Raw genomic sequence first — 20,028 nt, forward strand, 5'->3', positions numbered from 1 at the left:
ACTTAAATTAGATTTCATTCTCGAAATCATTTCTTACCATCCCAGGCACGCCAGACAGCCTGAGGAATGCAACCACAACCCCGAGCATAAATCAGCCTTTCCAAGGCTACCGAACCTAACCTTAGCAGAACTCTCCAAAACCGACGATGAACGAATCCTTAATCCTTTACAGAAAACCACTTCTACCTTACCCGAAACCTAAAGTCTGAAGTCTCAAGATGGTCTGACTCCCTGACAGACCGCCCATACTGAACCACTACTAAATCCATTCCACTTATCTCCCAACTAACTACTCAACTTCTGATAACTTGAGGTTCCCACTATAAAACATAATCACATACAAATTATTGTTGCAGAAACACTTATACTTGACAGAAGGCTCACATAATCCTTCGAGTAGATGACTTATCCCTGCAACAGTTAGAATTAGACGAGAGTTGGGCAACAGGTTCAAATCATTTACTCTGAGATTATTTATTCCAAACTACAAGTGGCCTAACATATCCTCCGAAGAACAAAGGACTCCACACATGAGTACCAAATCAATAATATTGCCTTGACTTATCTTGACGCGCTTCACAAATAGAACCAATCCAATACACGATGACAAGAGCTTAATCTACCATCCAAACTGAATCCATTCATTACCCTTGACCCCTTTAATTAATACCCCCGGCATATAGTGTTGGACTAGATGTCTAAGCCCATAACTATTATTAGTATGTACTCGACCCGAGAGTAGCATGGTCCGTTTGGGTTGCATAACACCAGGACAATTTGTTAGGATGGACTCTTGAGAGAAAGGTTATATATGATCTATTAATATATTAATATGAAATCATATGTTTTAATTATTATTGATCTAGAATTAATTTGGAATTAATTTAGTGATTAAAAGAGACTAATTAAATCTACGGGGACCAATTATGATAATTAGTTATATTTATATGTGTTGGGCTTATGATCCATGTTGGACCAAGTTTATTTATGGACACATGAAGAGTTGGGCCACATGAACCATGGATCATAAAACCCATGGGTATGGATTTGGGTTATACCCATGACCCTTGGAATCCACACATATAAATACATGCATCATGACCTAAAAACGCCACTGATATATACACATGAAGTTCTTAGAGAATTATGGAGATTTTTGGGTGCATGGAATTCTCTCTCAAGAGTCACCTTTGTTCTAGGTGAGTTATGATTCCATTTAAGGTGAAACACTTGGGGCACTAAGTTCTTAAAGGCCAAAGTCTTTCTAGCAACATCAAATTCATAGAGACTTCAAGCCACATAAAAGGTATGTCACTCTAACTTGTATCTTGCATTTTTTTTATGACAAATTGCATGCTAGTTATAGGTTTAATGCCTTGGAAACTATTTGCATGTATAATTAGTAAAAACATAGATCCAAGGTATTTAGGATTGTATGTGCACCATAGGATGTTGTAGCATACAAAACCCATCAGTGGTATCAGAGCCATGGGTTGTTTTCAAGTTATACTTGCTGAAATGGCTAAAAATCGAAGTTTTTTGCTGTCTAGACAAGGGACTCGACGAGTCCATTGAGGGACTCAACGAGTCCATGTACACACTCATCCAACTTGTTGATTTTATTCTTTCACTCGGCGAGTTGGAGCCCCTAACAGCATATTTTCGATGTTTTGGCTGGAATTGGACTAGAATCATTACCCTAAGATGTTTTTGAATTTATAAACATGCTTTTGATGTGGTAATGATCATGCTAATCCAATTTAAAATATAATTGTCATAATTTCAAGATTTGTATTTGTTTATATGTTCATGCTAATTTCTTGAAGATTGATGATTTGTATTATCTTGTTCTTATGAGTTAGTTTAGATTAATATAAATATTATGTGATAATTTGCTTTCGATCCAAATTGATCTAGAAGTTGTTCATAATATCTTTTTTTGTAATTTGTCCTCAAGTTATATGAAAAGTCACATTTATGATTTTTAGAACTCATAAGATTTTCATAAGTATTGAAAATGAAGAGTCTCATTTTTTAAATGTTTTAAAGTCTTCCATAACTTGTCCTCAAGTTATGGAACTTGAAGAGTTTTTCATTTAAACTACTTTAAACTCATAGGTTATGGAAACCAAAGGTTTTTGAATTTTTCAAAACTTTCCCTCAAGTTTTGGAATTTGTAAAGTCTCCCCCCATGAATACTTTAATTCCAAGTTAAACCCTTAGAATTTTAAAAGTTAAAATTCAACCCTTATACTACTATAATATTAATAGTTGACAGTTATATATATGTATAAGAACAAAGTCAGTCTTACCGTTAGTAGGCCTCATTAATGAAGCTGATCTATAATGGGTATAAGGTTATCGCCTATAAAATGGCAGTTTAATGGGTGTCCACTCTCACCCACCGCTTCCTTGACTGGTGGAGGGTAGTTAGCCGAACGGGTTTGACAGGACTCTAATTCTCCCTTCATTAAAAGTATAATGATAAATATAAAGTAACTAAACTTTATTAAATTCCCAATCTTAGCTACTTTAGGAAAATGTGAATTTGGTCCTAACCCATGAAATTACACTTTGTACCTTACCAATCGTTGGTGGAGCGTGTGTAGGTAACCGACACACTAACATGGACTACTAAGAGTGGCAAAGGGTGACTTAATGTTTATCATAGATCGGTGGAGCGCGTGTGGGTAACCAGCACATTAATTAGGTGATAAAGATTAAGGGTGCCAAGTTAATTTGCATGGTTATTCACACCTTGTTTGTGATCCCCAGCATCCCAGTCACAAACTTCAGAGGGCACAACCAAGATTTTACATGCCATTGAAAATTTCAATGAATCTCAAAAGATCTAGGAGTTTAAATCCAATTAAAACCCAATACCCTATTAGGTTTTCATGGTCGAAATTGGTGAAATGTCATTCGCCAACCTTCAAATATTTTATAGCTTGGATTACGGTATCCCTCTTCCAAGGTATAAAATATTGTGTAGGGTCCTAGCCTAAATATTTCATATTGGGTGTTATATTAAGGATTTAAATCAACTAACTTGAATTTCTCCCATTGTAGATGTTTGGTTCAGACAACTATGATCTTCCCAAATCTGTTGGAACAAGCTTTCCTAATGAAGATGATGCCCCGTGATTGGATGATGGAAATCATACTTCTCTTCCTCCACCTCCTCCAATTATTCTCCCTAACCCACAAATTCTTAAAAAGTTCAATGTCACTCAATCCCTGTTGGCAAGCAAACTCCATATGTGCTTACATCTTGGAGATAAAGTTACATTTTGACAAGCTAGGAGAGTTAGGTGTCGAAGTCTCGAGGAAGTTGGATGTTGATTGGGTTCTTTAAACACTCCTTGATGACAGATCACGGCATGACCCTTAATGATCTTACCTATTTGCTTGTGGCTGTTGAATCTGCAATGATTCGAAGCATTGGTAAAGAAAATTTGATTGGAAGATCTACTTCCCAAACATACTTGGACATTGACAATGGTAACATTAGAATTCAAGAGAAGTCTTCTCTTCCCAATGGAAAGGGATCGGCCATAGTCAACCTGGTTGACCAAATGGTAAAGAGTAAGGCTAAGTCTAAGATAGTCTTGTGTACCATTCCCAAAAAGTCGATATGTTTCTATTGCCAAATGAATGGGCATTGGTTGCGAAGCTGCCCTATTTACGTGAAAGATCATAAAGATGGTAAAGTCAAAAAGTTTAACTCTACTTCGGGTAAAGTCCATTATCTGACTCTATTAAGTTCCTATTTTCAGATTCTTATTACATTATGTGACTAGGTCGCATTTTGATGTTTTAAGAATCAAAGAGAGGAAGCTTAAAAGAAGAGTAAGCTAGTTCTGATCACGAGGAGATGGATTTTGATCACATGATTCGAAGATCAGAATTTTGAGCTACTACTTAAGAGTTATGATAGATTGCTTAGGAATAGATAACAACATAGTTTTCAGATGTATTTGCATTGTAAGGATAAGTTTTTTCTGTAATTGTAAAATAAAAGGAAAATTTTTTATTTTATTAATTTTAAGTATCCTTACAATGGGAATTGTGAAAATTGTTGTTTATATGATTCCATTGATAGCAATATTGGAAAATGGATTTGATTCTTTCGTTTGTGGTAGTGTCATAATTTACCGAATAAGGAACGATTCTCATCATCCAAGTTTCAGTTGGATAGAAACTTGGAATCATGCAACTTGTATTGTGTGATGAATGAGAATATTTTATCTTTGGGAAATTAAGACTAATTCCTTGTTCACATGTATATGTGAGTCAAGTGAATGATTAAGAGATCGGGTACACTTGGTTGTGCACTGATCAGGTCCACCACAAAGAACGATAAGGCTATTCCTCATGATTTACTAAAGTTTAGTAAATATGTTTATACTTACAAGTTTAAGTGTAATTCTGAAACATTGGAAAAGTTTCAATGTAAGGCAGAACGAATAAGAAGAATCAAATTAGGCAAAAAGATAAAAGTTTCTCAAATCTGAAAAGATGAGAGAGTACTTGAGTATCTTGTTTTATGATTATCTTAGTGATTATAAAACTGTATCACAATTGATTCTCTAAGGACATCTTAGTGCATTTGTTAGGCTAAGAAGAGGAATCGTGGATTGTTGAATTGGTTAAATCAAAAGGATAAGTCATACTTCGTTCCAAAATTGAGTCTTAGAGTAATACTCCAAGATTGTAACTTGAGTGACATAATCTTAAGAAGGTTTAAAACACTTATCAAATGTAGAGTAAAATGTTTTCTACTCTTGTACATTTGAAATTGGTAAGTTGTGATGTTTTGGATAAAACAAAGACCAACTAAGGCTAATTGTGTGAAGTGTTTGTCTTCATAAGAATCCGCACTAACTCTTGAACATTTGCGTTGTCAAGGAATGGTTATTGACAAGAAAATCTTATATGTCAAGAGGTCAGTGGGAGTCTTAAAGATCTTGAAAAGTTTCAAGAACTAATCAAGAATAAAAACTGTTGTTAATAACTAGCACACAACTTGAGGTTTATAGCCTATCGTGTTGACATATTCTTGTTTCTATGCCCATTCCAGTTAAAGTTGACTATGCATGTGAGTTCTATGAGTTCTCAGTTGTTTGCATAACTACTTGGAAGCAATGGTAGGCCCTTGTGCTACCAGGTGGCAAGAAGTTAAGGTTGAGAAAGTTCAGTCCATATGAGTTTTTGTCACTAACCTTGTCTTGTGATTATGGTTATGGAAAATTCACATGGATAAGAACACATACACCATAAAATCTAAGTGTCATAAGGTTTCTCTCCAATTCATGAAAATGATGGTGAAGAAACGCTTTCACTAAGTAGATTTTAAGTAGATAGCAGTTGTCATATTTGCATTCTCAAAGTCGTTAGTGGAGCGTGTGTGGTTAACCGACACGCTAACATGGACTTGTGAGAAATTGCAAAGGTCTAAACAATTGAAACTATGATTACGACATCCTTTTTCATAGTTCTAAAAATTGTTTGGTCATACATATGATCTATCTAAGGAAAGGTGTATGATTTTGATAAAGTCTTGTCAAAGCATCTCGTATCAAAAATCTGAACTTTGGTAAGAAAGTCAATAAAGTATTGACTTCTAGAAGTCCAGTTAATTTCTGGATACATGTCAAAGCTAGTTGGAGCATAATTGTTATGCTAATAATTATCGTGTTAGTGGAAGCATGATAATTATGATAAGTGTTGCTAGTTAGCAATGTTAATTATAGAAAACAAAAGTTTCAATTGGGAAAAGTTGTTTTGCTATAATTAAGGGAGAGGAAAATATACTTCATTTCAATTCTAAAAGCTTAGATTGAAATTTTAATCATCTTTAGTCAAGGATATATATGTATATATATATATATACATATATATATATATATATATATATATATATATATATATATATATATATATATGAATTTTATGTTGGAATGGTTCAACATAAGGAAATTCTATATATATTGTGTTCTCAAATTCGATTATGATTACGGCATCCCTTTTCATAGTCGAATTATGAAAACGTGGCAAATAAAAAATATTGTAGCAAAAGACTGGTCTAGGAACATGTCTTTATGTGAGACATCATGAATCGTGTCTCATATGCTTTGGATATATGATCGATTACATGTACTATAATATTTATCATTTCTAAATTTTCCAAATGCCTAGGGCATTAAGAGGGGAAAAGGTATAGAATTGGATATGACTAAAATGATTAAGCAATTGTCGAGGATAATCTGAGGTTTACCAAATATTGGTTGCCCATGGGCAATTGGAAGTATAGTGTTAATTTTGGAAAGGACCATATTGACATATTCTGAAAAGAGGCAACTCTTGTTTAGAAGTGATAGTCAAAATGGGAATGTGATCTATTCCACAAAGTAAGGATCATAGACAAACATAGTGTGCATACTTGGAGTATGGCATAGCTATTATTTCAACAAACATAGTGTGCATGCTTGGAGCATGACATGACTATTGTTTTTTTTTATTCAAGTATAAAGGTTATTATTCGAAACATTATACAATGAATAATGAGTAATCAATATGGTGTTTAAATAAAAGGTGTTTTATTTACTCTCAAAGGTGCTTGGGGCCATATAGGATTAGTATTATTCTTGTGTTTCACTTTGCATGTTTTGACTTCCCGAATAACTAGGTTATTCAAACTCTCCACAGTTAATCATACTTTGGAAGTAGGTATTGAGGCAAGACTATCATGTATGGGTCTGTAGTTTGTCTAGGTAGCCTAGACACAACTGTAGTGTTCATGAGTGCTCCTGGAATGAGATTCGAGTATTACACTAAACCCACGCTCATTTGAATCACTTCATGGATTTTATCATGAGTGATCATGAGACGATAATATCTTATATTCTTCAAACGGAGACGTGTGAGTTGTAGTTGCGCGTCGGTTACACATTGACATATGTAAACGCAACCAATAACTTGGTTGTTATAAAATATATCGTTGTGTGTAATTTGATGAGTAAGTACAAGAGAACATTTGGGTCGAAGTTTATCCATTCCTTTTACCCTTGGAGAGATAAAAGCGGTATATGTGGTCCCCTTGATGATTTAGTGATGACAAACGTAAGTGCTCGGCCGGGCCTGGACTGATTTTATTTGTTCAATTAGTCAGTTGTCATAAATCGGAAATCGGGAAACAACAGATGGAGAATGATTATAATCCATGTCTCAGTCCATATGATATCTAGAATGGAGGAATATATGATCCCTTTTCTAATAGACATGTCATTGACTAGGTCAGAGTTCGATTGCTAGTTGGGATCTTGGAGTCATACGCAATAATAGTTTTAAACTTATCAAAGTAGGAGATTGTTGGATTAGATGTCTAAGCCCATAACTATTATTGGTATGTACTCGACCCGAGAGTAGCATGGTCCGTTTGGGTTGCATAACACCAGGACAATTTTTTAGGATGGACTCTAGAGAGAAAGGTTATATATGATTTATTAATATATTAATATGAAATCATATGTTTTAATTAGTATTGATCAAGAATTAATTCGGAAATAATTTAGTGATCAAAGGAGACTAATTAAATCTATGGGGACCAATTATGATAATTAGTTATATTTATATGTGTTGGGCTTATGATCCATGTTGGACCAAGTTTATTTATGGACACATGAAGAGTTGGGCCACATGAACCATGGATCATAAAACCCATGGGTATGGATTTGGATTATACCCATGACCCTTGGAATCCACACATATAAATACATGCATCATTACCTAAAAACGCCACTGATATACACATGAAGTTCTTAGAGAATTATGGAGGTTTTTGGGTGCATGGAATTCTCTCTCAAGAGTCACCTTTGTTCTAGGTGAGTTGTGATTCCATTTAAGGTGCAACACTTGGGGCACTAAGTTCTTAAAGGCCAAAGTCTTTCTAGCAACATCAAATTCATAGAGACTTCAAGCCACATAAAAGGTATGTCACTCTAACCAGTATCTTGTATTTTTTATGACAAATTGCATGCTAGTTATAAGTTTAATGCCTTCGAAACCATTTGCATGTATAATTAGTGAAAACATAGATCCAAGGTATTTAGGATTGTATGTGCACCATAGGATGTTGTAGTATACAAAACCCATCATAAAGATACCCCAATTCTTATCCCACTGAAAAGAAAATCTTGCACATAAACACTCGCGATTCCCAACTCGAGATCTCCCCCAAAAACCAACTTGATACTCTCAACTCATAACCCGAGATCCACGGATCTGCACTTGCATTTCATCTAAAACCTTCTGATTCATGACAACCCCTCACTAGAACGAAATATAAATGTTCCCAAACCATCATTGAGACTACCAGTCTCCCACCTGGTCCAACCACCACGTTCCTAAGAGTCTAAATAACAAGCCTACACAGCCTATAAACCCCTCTGCGTCACACACTGTCCACCCACTTAATCCTATAACTGAAGATCTAATACCTTGACCCAACAATCTCTACCAAGTCCCACCTGTATTGTCATAATCACACGGGCCTCACCCAGAGGTCCCACCCAACTATACCACAGAGCAGTCTTGCCTACGGGTCTGACCCATCTAGAGCTACACAGGCCCGACTCTGGCTCGGACCTTAATGGTCCCCAACCTAAAACAGAGAAATACTCCTCAACAATCCTAACCAGTGTGCCCAAGGCATGAACTAACTCCCCCTTGTGCTCATGACCACCTCCAACGATAGTCTACCTCGAACTAGTGAATCCTACGATCCCATCGTAGTCTTACAACACTTTTAACCAACCATGGTTACCACCCATGGCCTTACCACACCCTAACCATCACAACCCCATTCATCTTGAGCCGCAACCTATAGTTGACTGCATCCAATCAGGTGTTCGTTTCATGCTTCGAATTCCAAAGACCTCAACATGGACTCAACCACAAGCCAATTATAGATAATAACGGAGACGCCGACCAACAGTTGGAAGTTTCCTGAACTCGCACTCACCCAACCTCAATCCAAACAGCCACTTGGGTCGTCTCTCCTCCTAGTCAGGATGTGAAACTTGTCCTAATTCCACACTCAATCCAACTTCCCAAATTCTGGTCGGTTCTCCACTACTTGGATTCAATGAAGCTCTCTCATCCCATAAATATGATGGATTCCCATCCCACTAAGCATCGTATAGCATGAACCACCTATGACATATGCATACCAATACTAGCATCCTACCCAATATCAATGATCGCCCAACTCCTGAAATCCAGAAGAATATTTCCTGAAACCTTAACAAGTTTGATAACTCCAATAATCTCCCATGATACCAAACCAATTCCTTGAGCTCTTATGCTAGTGACTAAAAACCATAACCCTTGACCTAACTGACAAATCTTCACCCTAACTTCCATTCTCAAGGAACCACTTAATTCTAACCATCTACAAATTATGTGATTATAAAACTCCCCTGACATTTCCGATGACCAACAAATCATGCCACTGACACCACCATCTTCCTATTACCGCTACTCTCCTAGAAACGGTAGTGTTTGAACCCCAAAATTTCTTCCATATACAACCACTGATCTCACCAGATCAAAAGATAAAACAATTGAACCTTTAATTCACTGGAGAAATAACCCGCTAACCCTAACGAAAGATCCTCGAAGCAATACCCCTGAATTGATCCCGAAAAGACCCGGAACAATAAATGAACACGCTGAAACCCATTTAACAAGATACGACTCACTAATAATTCATTGAAGACTGTCGGCATGCAGAATGCCATATCACAATCCTTGACAATATAACCCAGACAATAACAGACAATCAACCCGAGATACAACTTACTAAAATCCAAAAACAATTCCAAAGCAATACAAATTCCCAATAACAACTGTAACATCCCAAATTTAAGACCAAAAATTTCATTTTTAAATTAAATAATTATAAAACCAATTGTTTAAAAACATCCATAATATCAACTCATATCAAAAGCCATGTATCAATAGTGAAAACATGTCATGATAAAACAACATCAGAGTATAAATCCCAAAGATCTCTTGTGTAGAAAACGTAGTGTGATACGCTACGATCATGCCGACTCCTTTCCCTTCGAAGAGGAAGTACCTAAAATAAAAAGTGAAAACCGTAAGCACAAAGCTTAGTGAGTTCCCCCATCATATCACATACAATACAATAATATACTGCCTAGCATATCCGGGTTTTGGCCTTCCCCTTCGGTCTCTTTCAACCAGTAATTGCCTAGCATATCAGGGTGCTGGCCTATCCCTTATGTCTCTTTCAACCAGTAACCTCCTAGCATATCAAAGTGTTGGCCTACCCCTTCGGTCTCTTTCAACCAGTAATTGCCTAACATATCAGGGTGCTGGTCTACCTCTTTCGGGCTCTTTACACCCGTAACTGGCTAACATATTTGGGTGTTGGCCTACCCCATCGATCTCTTTCAACCGGTAACGGGGACTATTTCACCCCTACCACTACCAAATATCATCCTAGTACATAAACATAATTCACATACTGCCTAGCATATATGGTTGTTGGCCTACCCCTTCTGTCCTTACGACCGCTAATGGGGTCTATCCTACCCCTCCTACCACTATCACATAATATCACAGCATACTAGCACATAAAGCATAACAGATAATGACATACCAGACAATTATCACAAAGACAATCATCTCAACTATAATCAACTACAAGTGGGTCGGCATTGGTGTCTTTGACCCGCTTCTACTGGAAGGTAACTCACCTCGTAAGGCTGAATGCAGAATCTCACGGTAAGGAATATCTAACGGCTGCTCCAATGACTCCCCGACTATCATTCTTAGTCAAAATCCAATAATCCTTCTTAGGGTAAAAATGACCATTTTACCCCCTGGTCTAATTTAGACCACATCGTAGGCCCAATTCCATCCAATCTTCCCAAGCCCACTAATGGTCCAATTTTCTAAATTATGCCCAACTCCTCAAATGGGCCTTCCCCTAAGCCCAAACATATCCTTTACACAATGACTGACTCTTGATGGCCCATTGGGGCCCAAAAGCTAAGAAGTCCAAAGATTGGCCCAAACTGAGGCCCAATGACGTGAAGCCCAAATCAGTGAGTATGTAGGGCGTACTCCTCTGTACGCTAAGCGTACAGGCTGCATTGCTTGTATATTGTACGTACTGGCTTGTATGCCCAGCATACTACCCTGTTAAGCCATATTCCTCAAAAGTTATTAATCCCCTAAGACCTTAAGCCTAAATACAGATCTAGGACCATTAGCATGTCTTAACTCATAAAGTCGATTAGTTGGTGGCTTGCAACCCACCAAATGGACCCAAACTTGGAATACAGCAACTAGCTTCCATGGAAATGACTAGAACTCATGCATGGTCACAAAAGGACCTTAAAGATCGAAACTTTACTATTATTGGGACACATTTAGCACTAAGGGTGGCAACCCTAAGCCTAGAAACGGATTGGACTCATAAAAATCCTTTCTTGGGACCTAAAAAGGTCTGAAACTCCATTAATATAAATATAAGCATTCATGAGGCAATTTGAAAGCTTTTTACCTCAAATGAGTGCCAAAAGGTGATGTTGTCTTGGATCCTTGAGCTCAAGCTACTCAACTTCTTCTTATTCAACTCCTTCCTTCTCCTTTCAAGCTTCTAAACACCACAATGAACTTCACAAGGCCAAAAACACACAAGGATGAGGAATGAGAGGCTATCTAGGATTTCTGAGATTGAGAGGTCGATAAGGAGGCTAGAGTTTAAGTAATAATATTGTATTTATATGGCTTAAACCCTAAAAATTAGGGTATTGAGTCTGCGTGTGTACACTGCGCGTACACCTTAGTATACTGCATGTATGCACCTCCGCCTCTGTATCCAATGTTGCACTATGCACCGCGTACGCCAAGCTTATGCCCAACATACGTCTTCAGGTAGCCCACCAATCCTATCGGCCCACTTGCTAAATCCCACTCAATAATCCATTTATTTATTTCATAGCCCAACAATTAATTACAAAGATTTTAAATAATTATTACCTCAAGTGATGGATGTTATAAATCTCCCCTACTTGAATCAGACTTCGTCCTCGAAGTCCGTTGCGCCTGGAAATAACTCCGGGTAGTACTCCCTCATCTCCTCCTAGGGATCCCAAATCCACTCTAAGCCCTTGCAGTGCAGCCGCTACACCTTCACCAACTCTACCCTCTTGTTCCTCAGCTCTTTCGTCTTCCTGTCAAGAATGGCTACCGGTCACTCAATGTAGTTCAGGATGCCATCAACTTGAATATCCTCTAAAGGTACAAATACGGAGTCATCCACTAAGCACTTCCGCAGCTGGGAGACATGAAAAGTCATGCAGATCTGTCTAAGCTCTCCTGGAAGATCTAAACGATAAGCAACCCGGCCCAGGCGAGCCAAAACCCTGAGCGGACTGTTGTACCTGGGGCCCAACTTGCCCCGCTTCCTGAACCATATAACACCTTTCCAAGGTGACACCTTCAGGAGGACCATATCTCCTACCTGAAACTCTAGGTCTGATCGACGTTTGTTAGTGTAGCTCTTCTGCCGACTCTAGGCCGTCTGGAGTCTACTCCGAACCTGATGGACCTTCTTCATGGTCTTGAGCATCACCTCAGTGCTCCCTATGACTCTCTGTCCAACCTCACCCCAACATATCAGGGTTCTGCACTTCCTCCCATAAATCATCTCGAAGGGAGGACGGTCGATGCTGGTGTGGTAGCTATTATTGTAGGAAAACTCTGCCAAGGGAAGATAGGTTTCCCAACTACCATCGAAGTCTAGAACGCACGCCCACATCACATCCTCCAAGGTATGGATGGTCCGCTCGATCTGACCATCTGTCTGTGGGTGAAAAGTCATGCTAAAGTGCAGACGAGTACCCAACTCGTCATGAAACTTCTTTCAGAATTTGGAAGTGAACCGTACATCTCGGTCAGAAATCACGAAAATTGGCACCCCGTGTCAAGCTACTACCTCCCTGATGTAGATGTCAGCTAGCTTCTCATCCGATATACTCTCCTGAATCGAAATGAAATGAGCACTCTTGGTCGACCGATCCACGATGACCCAAATCGAATGTACTCCCGTGCAGTCCTAGGAAGCTTCGTGATGAAATCCATAGTAATATCCTACCATTTCCACATAGGGATATCCAACGGCTGCGTCTTGCCACGAGGTCTCTGGCGCATGGCCTTGACCTTCCTGTAGGTCAAGCACCACTCCACGTACCAAGCTATGTCCCGCTTCATGCAGGGCCACCAATAATCAGGGCGAAGATCCTGACACACCTTTGTCGCCCCGGGATGGATGGAGAACCTCGACTTATGGGCCTCATCCATCAGAACCTGGCGTACCCTCCCCAGTAAGGAACCCATACCCTCTGATGCAGGGTCAATAACCCACGGTTGTCATGATTAAATTAGGTCACCTGGTCTATAATCCGCTCATATTTCCGGCGCTCTTCCTTCATACCCTCAACCTACGCCTCCCGAATCTGTTCCAAAAGTGGAGTCACTACTGTCATCCTCAGGCAGATGTCTCTGATCGGGGATGCGAATGCCTTGCAGCTAAGTGCATTAGCTACAATGTTGGCCTTCTCCGGGTGGTAGAGGATCTCACAGTCGTAATCCTTCACTACGTCCAACCATCGTTGCAGCCTCATGTTCATATTTGGCTAGTCAATCAGATACCCCAGGCTCTTGTGGTCTATGTAAATGATACAGCAAACCCCATAGAGATAGTTTCGCCAAATCTTGAGGGCGAAAACAATTGCTCCCAACTCCAGGTCGTGTGTTGGGTAATTCGCCTCGTGAGGCTTCAGCTGCCTCGAGGCGTAGGAGATGACGTGCCCCCTTTGCATCAACATTGTGCCCAAACCTGAGATGGACGCATCATAGTACACTAAAAAAATCCTCAACGCTCTTTGTTACGGCTAAGATAGGCGCTTCTCACAATCTCTGCCTCAAAGTCTCGAATGCTACCTGCTGATCAGGCCCCCAGCGAAAGACAACAACCTTCTTTGTCAGTTGGGTCAGGGGTAATGCTATCTTGGAGAAATCCTGAATGAATCTCCGATAATAGCCTACTAAACCGAGGAAGCTCTGAATCTTAGATGGAGACTTCGGGACCCCCCGTCTCATCACGGCATCCACCTTGGTTGGGTCGACCATAATACTGTTCTGGTTGACAAGGTGCCCCAGAAACTGAACCTCATGCAACCAAAACTCGCACTTGAGAAATTGGCATACAATATCTCCCTCCTAAGGGTATCTAACACCTCTCGCAAGTGCTCCTCATGCTGCTCCTGCTTCTTGGAATAAACCAGGATACCATCAATAAAAACTATTACAGACCGATCCACCATCGGTCTGCATACGCGGTTCATGAGATCCATGAACGTGGCAGGAGCATTGGTGAGCCCAAATGGTATCACCACGAACTCGTAGTGACCATATCGAGTCTGAAACACTGTCTTCTACACATCCCCCTCTCTGAATCTCATCTGATGGTAGCCTAATCGCAAATCAATCTTGGAAAACCAAGATGCTTCCGAAATCTGTTCGAGGAGATCGTCACTCCTCGAGAGTGGGTAACGTTTCTTCACTGTTACCTTATTCATCTCCCGATAATCTATACTCATCCGATGTGATCCATCTTTCTTCTTTACAAACAGGATCAGGGCTCCCCAAGGCAAACTACTCGGCCTGATAAATCCCTTTTCTAACAACTCCTACAGCTATGTAGACAACTCCTGCATCTCGGGAGGAACCAACCGATATGGTGCCTTGGCTATCGAAGCCGCACCCGGAACTAGGTCAATCCTGAACTCCACCTGCCTCTCCGGAGGTATCCCATGGGCCAGCATTGGTGCCTTCGACCCACTAAACCCAGTGAGGAAACTCACCTTATAATGTTGAATCACACAAATAATCCCTGGCTACTGGCTAACAGATCCCTAAGCTATCAATATCAAATAACATTTAATTAATAACTAGATTCCCATTCAAAGCATCAGATTGTTACTAGGGTAAATGACCAATTTACCCCTTACCTAGTTTGGACTAGGACTTAAGCCCAAACCTAATAATCCAAAAAAGCCCAAACATGGCCCAAAATATCCCATGGTCAACCCTGATCAAACTTTTGGTCAAAGTCAAAGTTAATATTCCATGTTAACCAAACACACCGTGTTGCCCCTTGGCCACGCCATTTTTCACCATCATCCAAATAGTCAGGAAAACCCCAGCCAACACGCCATGTTGACTTGCAAACATGTCGTGTTTACCCGAGTTTCAACAAATTAATACATTAAGTTATTTTCTCCGATTCCAAGAGCTCCAAAGCTCTAATCTAGTCCATAATGTGGTCCAGAAGGATAGAGTTTCCAGCTTTATCCATTGAGACTACCCAAAAAGGTGCAAAACTCAATCCATAAAGCTTAATAATGCAAGAGCTTAACTAACAAACACTTGATCCTTAAAGTCTGTGGTCCATCCTTTCCAGGAGTGATTCAAAGACCAAAACCATCCCAAAGGTTGGTGTTTTATAGACATACATGTGCAATGCATGTCTTGAACCTGAATTGGGTCAAAATGGGGATTCATAACCTAATCTCTATGCATGACAATAAAACTTGATCATAAAGTTGCCAACTTTATGAGGTCTAACCGTTCCATCATTAAAGAATAAGAAGCTAAAGGAACAAAACTCAAGATCTAACAGCTTTGAATGATAAAAATCGAGTCTTGGATACTTACAAAGGTCCAAAATTGTGCCAAACTAGAGAATGAGGGCTTGCTTGTTGGATCCTTGTTTCCTACCTCCACCTTCTTCATTTTTAGCTTCAGAAACACCAGACTAGCTCAAAATGGGAGGGAAAGATGATTAGGGTTTCTTTCAAGGCTTGAGGGGATGAGGATGTACAACCTAAGCCTCCTTATTCCTTTAAATAGGGGGAAAAATCAAGAAGATTAGGGTTTTCATTCTAGCTGACAACACGCCGTGTTCTAGGAGGCAACACGTCGTGTTGACCTTAATGAAGGTCGCGCTTCTTCATATCTAGACACGCCGTGTTGGCTCCTCCAACACGCTGTGTCCAATCCTAAAGGGGATTTATTTCCATCAATTATTCCTCAAGATTTCGGATGTTACATTATAAAAACATATTGTAAAAAAAACATATAACAATGAAGTAAAAGTGAATTTTGAAAAGAAACATGAAAAATATATAAAAAATGAAGTAAAAACATATTATGAGAAAAACATGCAAAATCACAGTCGAAATGAAGTTATAAAAACTATTATGACAAAAAGCATATAAAAACGAAGTAAAAAGTAAAATTATAAAAACAAGCTGTAAAGAAGAAATAAAAATTGACGTTTTCAAAATGAATTATATATATATATATATATATATATATATATATATATATATATATATATATATATATATATATATATATATATATATATATATATATATATATATAAACAAACTAGCATAATTTTAAAAGTTTAATGACTATTTAAAATAAAAGAATGTTTAATGTCCTAATATAGCCGATAAATTTAGTGACCTTAGATAGCCTAAATATATGAAAACTTGTTTTCATTTATAGTAACCCTTCTGACAAAAAAAAATTAAAAAGTTTGGTAACATTTTTAAACTTAAAGCGAAGATTACAAAAGGAACTAGTGAAGTTCATATGTCCATGAATAGAAAGATGGGTATGAACAAAATAAAAAAGCTATCTAATCTCTCTTGAGAAATGAAATTTCCTCCTAATTTTTCGTATTATCCATGTTAAGGGTGACAAATGTTACATTTAATAAAATTAAGACAAATCTTCATAAATGATCTTTGTGTTTTCTTAAAATATTATGTTTAGTCTTTAATTTTTTCGATCTCATGGAAGGTCCATGTGGTTTCAATTTCCATCGTGGTTGGTCACTCACCATATAAAAAGGCTTTTATGACCTTTTCAACTTATTTTACAATTTTATTTTTGGTTAATGTCACACCCCAAAACCGATAACGGCGGAATACGTTTCGGGGTGGATGACGTAGCGAACAGTATCATCACAATTGCATAATAGTAGAAACAAGAAACATACAACCATAGCATTACATAGTGAATTTAATTACAAGCGTGTTTTGTAATGTTTAACAATCACCCAAATGTAATAAAAAATAAGAGATGGGTCTTGTGTGCTCCACCTTCTCCAAAAATGCTCCGACTGTACCTGTCTATCTTTGACCTGAAGATACAAGTTATTTTGAAAACGAATATCAGCATAAAGCTGGTGAGTTCATAAGAGTTTAGTGTGAGTTTTTGTATACAAAGCATTAGTGCTAAAAATGTATCATTTATGTTCATAAGTAGTAGAGACTTAGAAAATCCCATATTTTCCAGAAAATGCATTGTAAGTGACAATCTGTGAAAAGTATGCGTTCTTCATTTCTTTGAAACAGTTTATTGTAAAAATATATTGGCAAATCTCCAAATAACAAATGTGATAGAATAGGTTAAGCCTGTAATCAGTGATAGAGGTGCAAGCTTCCTTTAGTGATAGATACTTACTTACTTCGGGATGCAGTTAGCATTTAGTGTAGTATTTTAGAGTAGTTGTAGCGTATTCCTTGTATATTACTAATAGTGAGGATAATAGAGGATCCCATGACCTTCCCAGTCATGCACAGTATAGTGAAGTAGTGGCATCCCTGGGCCTGCACGGCGCGGACTGAGTTTAACAATCGGGATGTAATAGCGTCTGCCCCGTATAAATCTATACATGTAGAGTCGTCTCCCTGCTGGAAAACTCCGGGCGTAGTGGATAGCGAATAGAGTATCTCGTAGTGGGTTAGTGTATTATTGTTTGTTTAGTGTTTTCTCTATTTTTATAGTGTAGTAATCTTTTAGTATTGATCATAGTGTATTCTCTTACTAGTGTATCGTCTAGTAATAGTGAGTATTATAGTGTAGATAGAAATGACTTTAGCGAGTAGTAGCTGTAGCAACCGTAACTATACCTATTATAGTTATCTTAGTGGGGATGGTTCTTGGCATGTTAGTGACTTTAGTATTAAGTGAAAGCAGTAACATTCGTATCCCACACTGATATACAGATTATATAACTAAGAAATCAACGACAGTCGGACGGATAACTACTACCCTAAGCCCACAATCAAACAAGAACAGGAAATAAGGCGAGATATCGGTCCTAGGTCCTCCAAGTCTTACTTATATAAATATATCAGAGTGGTTACATTTTATAAGTAAATTGATTGAATAAAAGTATTTTTCCAAAAGAACATTTAAAATCGGACTCACTGTTTAAAAATAGTTTGAAAAGGGTAAAACCCGTTTATAAGGCATATGGACAAATCACATGTGATTTGAACTAAAGGTAGTGAATCACATGTGATTAATCCTTGTAACGCGGAAATCGTTCTGTAAAACTTTACATAAACATTTATAAGCAACTTGTATCTCCCCCCTAAAACATTTAAAACATTTGAAAGGTTCAGTAAGGGGTATGAACTCACCTGAAATCGCGGAAATCGGGTGAATCGGGTAAATCGGGTAAAAGTGTCGATTAAGCGTTTGGTACCAAATAACCACTTGAGCACCTTTTAGGACCCTAATGTCATATGAAATATGTATTTTACAAGAATTTAATCATCTTATGCTTTTCATTATAGTATTTGGACATTCTAGCATCGTTTTCGGGGTTTTAAGGCCTAGAAAGGGTTCCCGGGAGTGGTACAAGGCCATGAAGGATTTACGGGAGGGTCCATGAGCTCACTCCCTTGGAGTTTATGGCCCAAAGGCCATCCTTTGGGAGTTTACGGCCGTAAGCCCCCTAGGCTTGGCCGTAAACTCTTGTGACACTCCAAAATGTAGGTTTAGGGCCTTATATCACTTCCTTAATTTAATGGTATGTGTCTTGGACTAAAAGGGGAGGATTAAACATCATAATTTGTGACATTTTTGGGGAGTTTACGGCCAAGACTTTTTCTTAGGCCGTAAACTCCATTTTATCCATCCAAAAGGTTGTTTCAATGGTACAACATGCTCTCATTCACCTTAGATAAATCCTATAAGGCCTAAAAATCAGTTTTGGGACAATTTGGCACCAACTTTTGGGGAGTTTACGGCCCAAGAACATCCTTGGCCATAAACTGTTCATTTGGCATCCAAATGTGAAGTTTAATGGTACAACACACCTCCAAAGGCCTTAGCTAAATTCCTTACATGCATTTGAGTGGTTTTGGGACTTGTTTGACACAAAAACTTGGGTGTTTACAGCCCAAGCTTAGCCTTGGCCGTAAACTCCTCTTTTTGTGTTCAAATGATGTTGTTTGATGCTTTTAAGCCTTCCTTGTTGTCAAGTCCAAATTACCAAACACCCTAGAAGAGTTTTTGGGGCTTTAAACATAGATTTATGGGGTGTTTGAGGTGTTTACGGCCTAAGCACAAGCTTGGGCCGTAAACTCCTTTTTAGGCATCAATTTCTTGTGTTTTAGTGTCCAAACCCTTCTAGATATATGCCTTAATTAGTATACTAGCTTAAAGGAAGGAAAAACATGGTCTTTGGCATGATTTTGGGGGTTTACGGCCTAAGGAGCTTCTTAGGCCGTAAACTCCTTTTTGGTCCTTGATTTCTATGATTTTGGCTTCTAAATTCAGTAAAGTATGTCTAGATTAAGATAGGGGATGAGTACTTACGTTTGGAAGTCGGAAATTAGCGGAATTGGGGTCGATTTCGGGTCTAGAGAGAGAAAGTAGAGAAAGAGAGTGGGTGTGTGGTAAAAGAGTATTCAAATGTTGTGTACACTCATTTCATATGTCTCGGGTATCGCACCCGATACACGGCTACCCGATGTTTAAAGTTAACTGGGTTAAGACTTTTTACCCGGGTGAAGTGGTTGAAAATGTAATACAACTCTATTAGGTTAAACGGGGTTA

This window comes from Lactuca sativa, chromosome 4, assembly GCF_002870075.4.
Source record: "Lactuca sativa cultivar Salinas chromosome 4, Lsat_Salinas_v11, whole genome shotgun sequence".
NCBI lineage: Eukaryota > Viridiplantae > Streptophyta > Magnoliopsida > Asterales > Asteraceae > Lactuca > Lactuca sativa.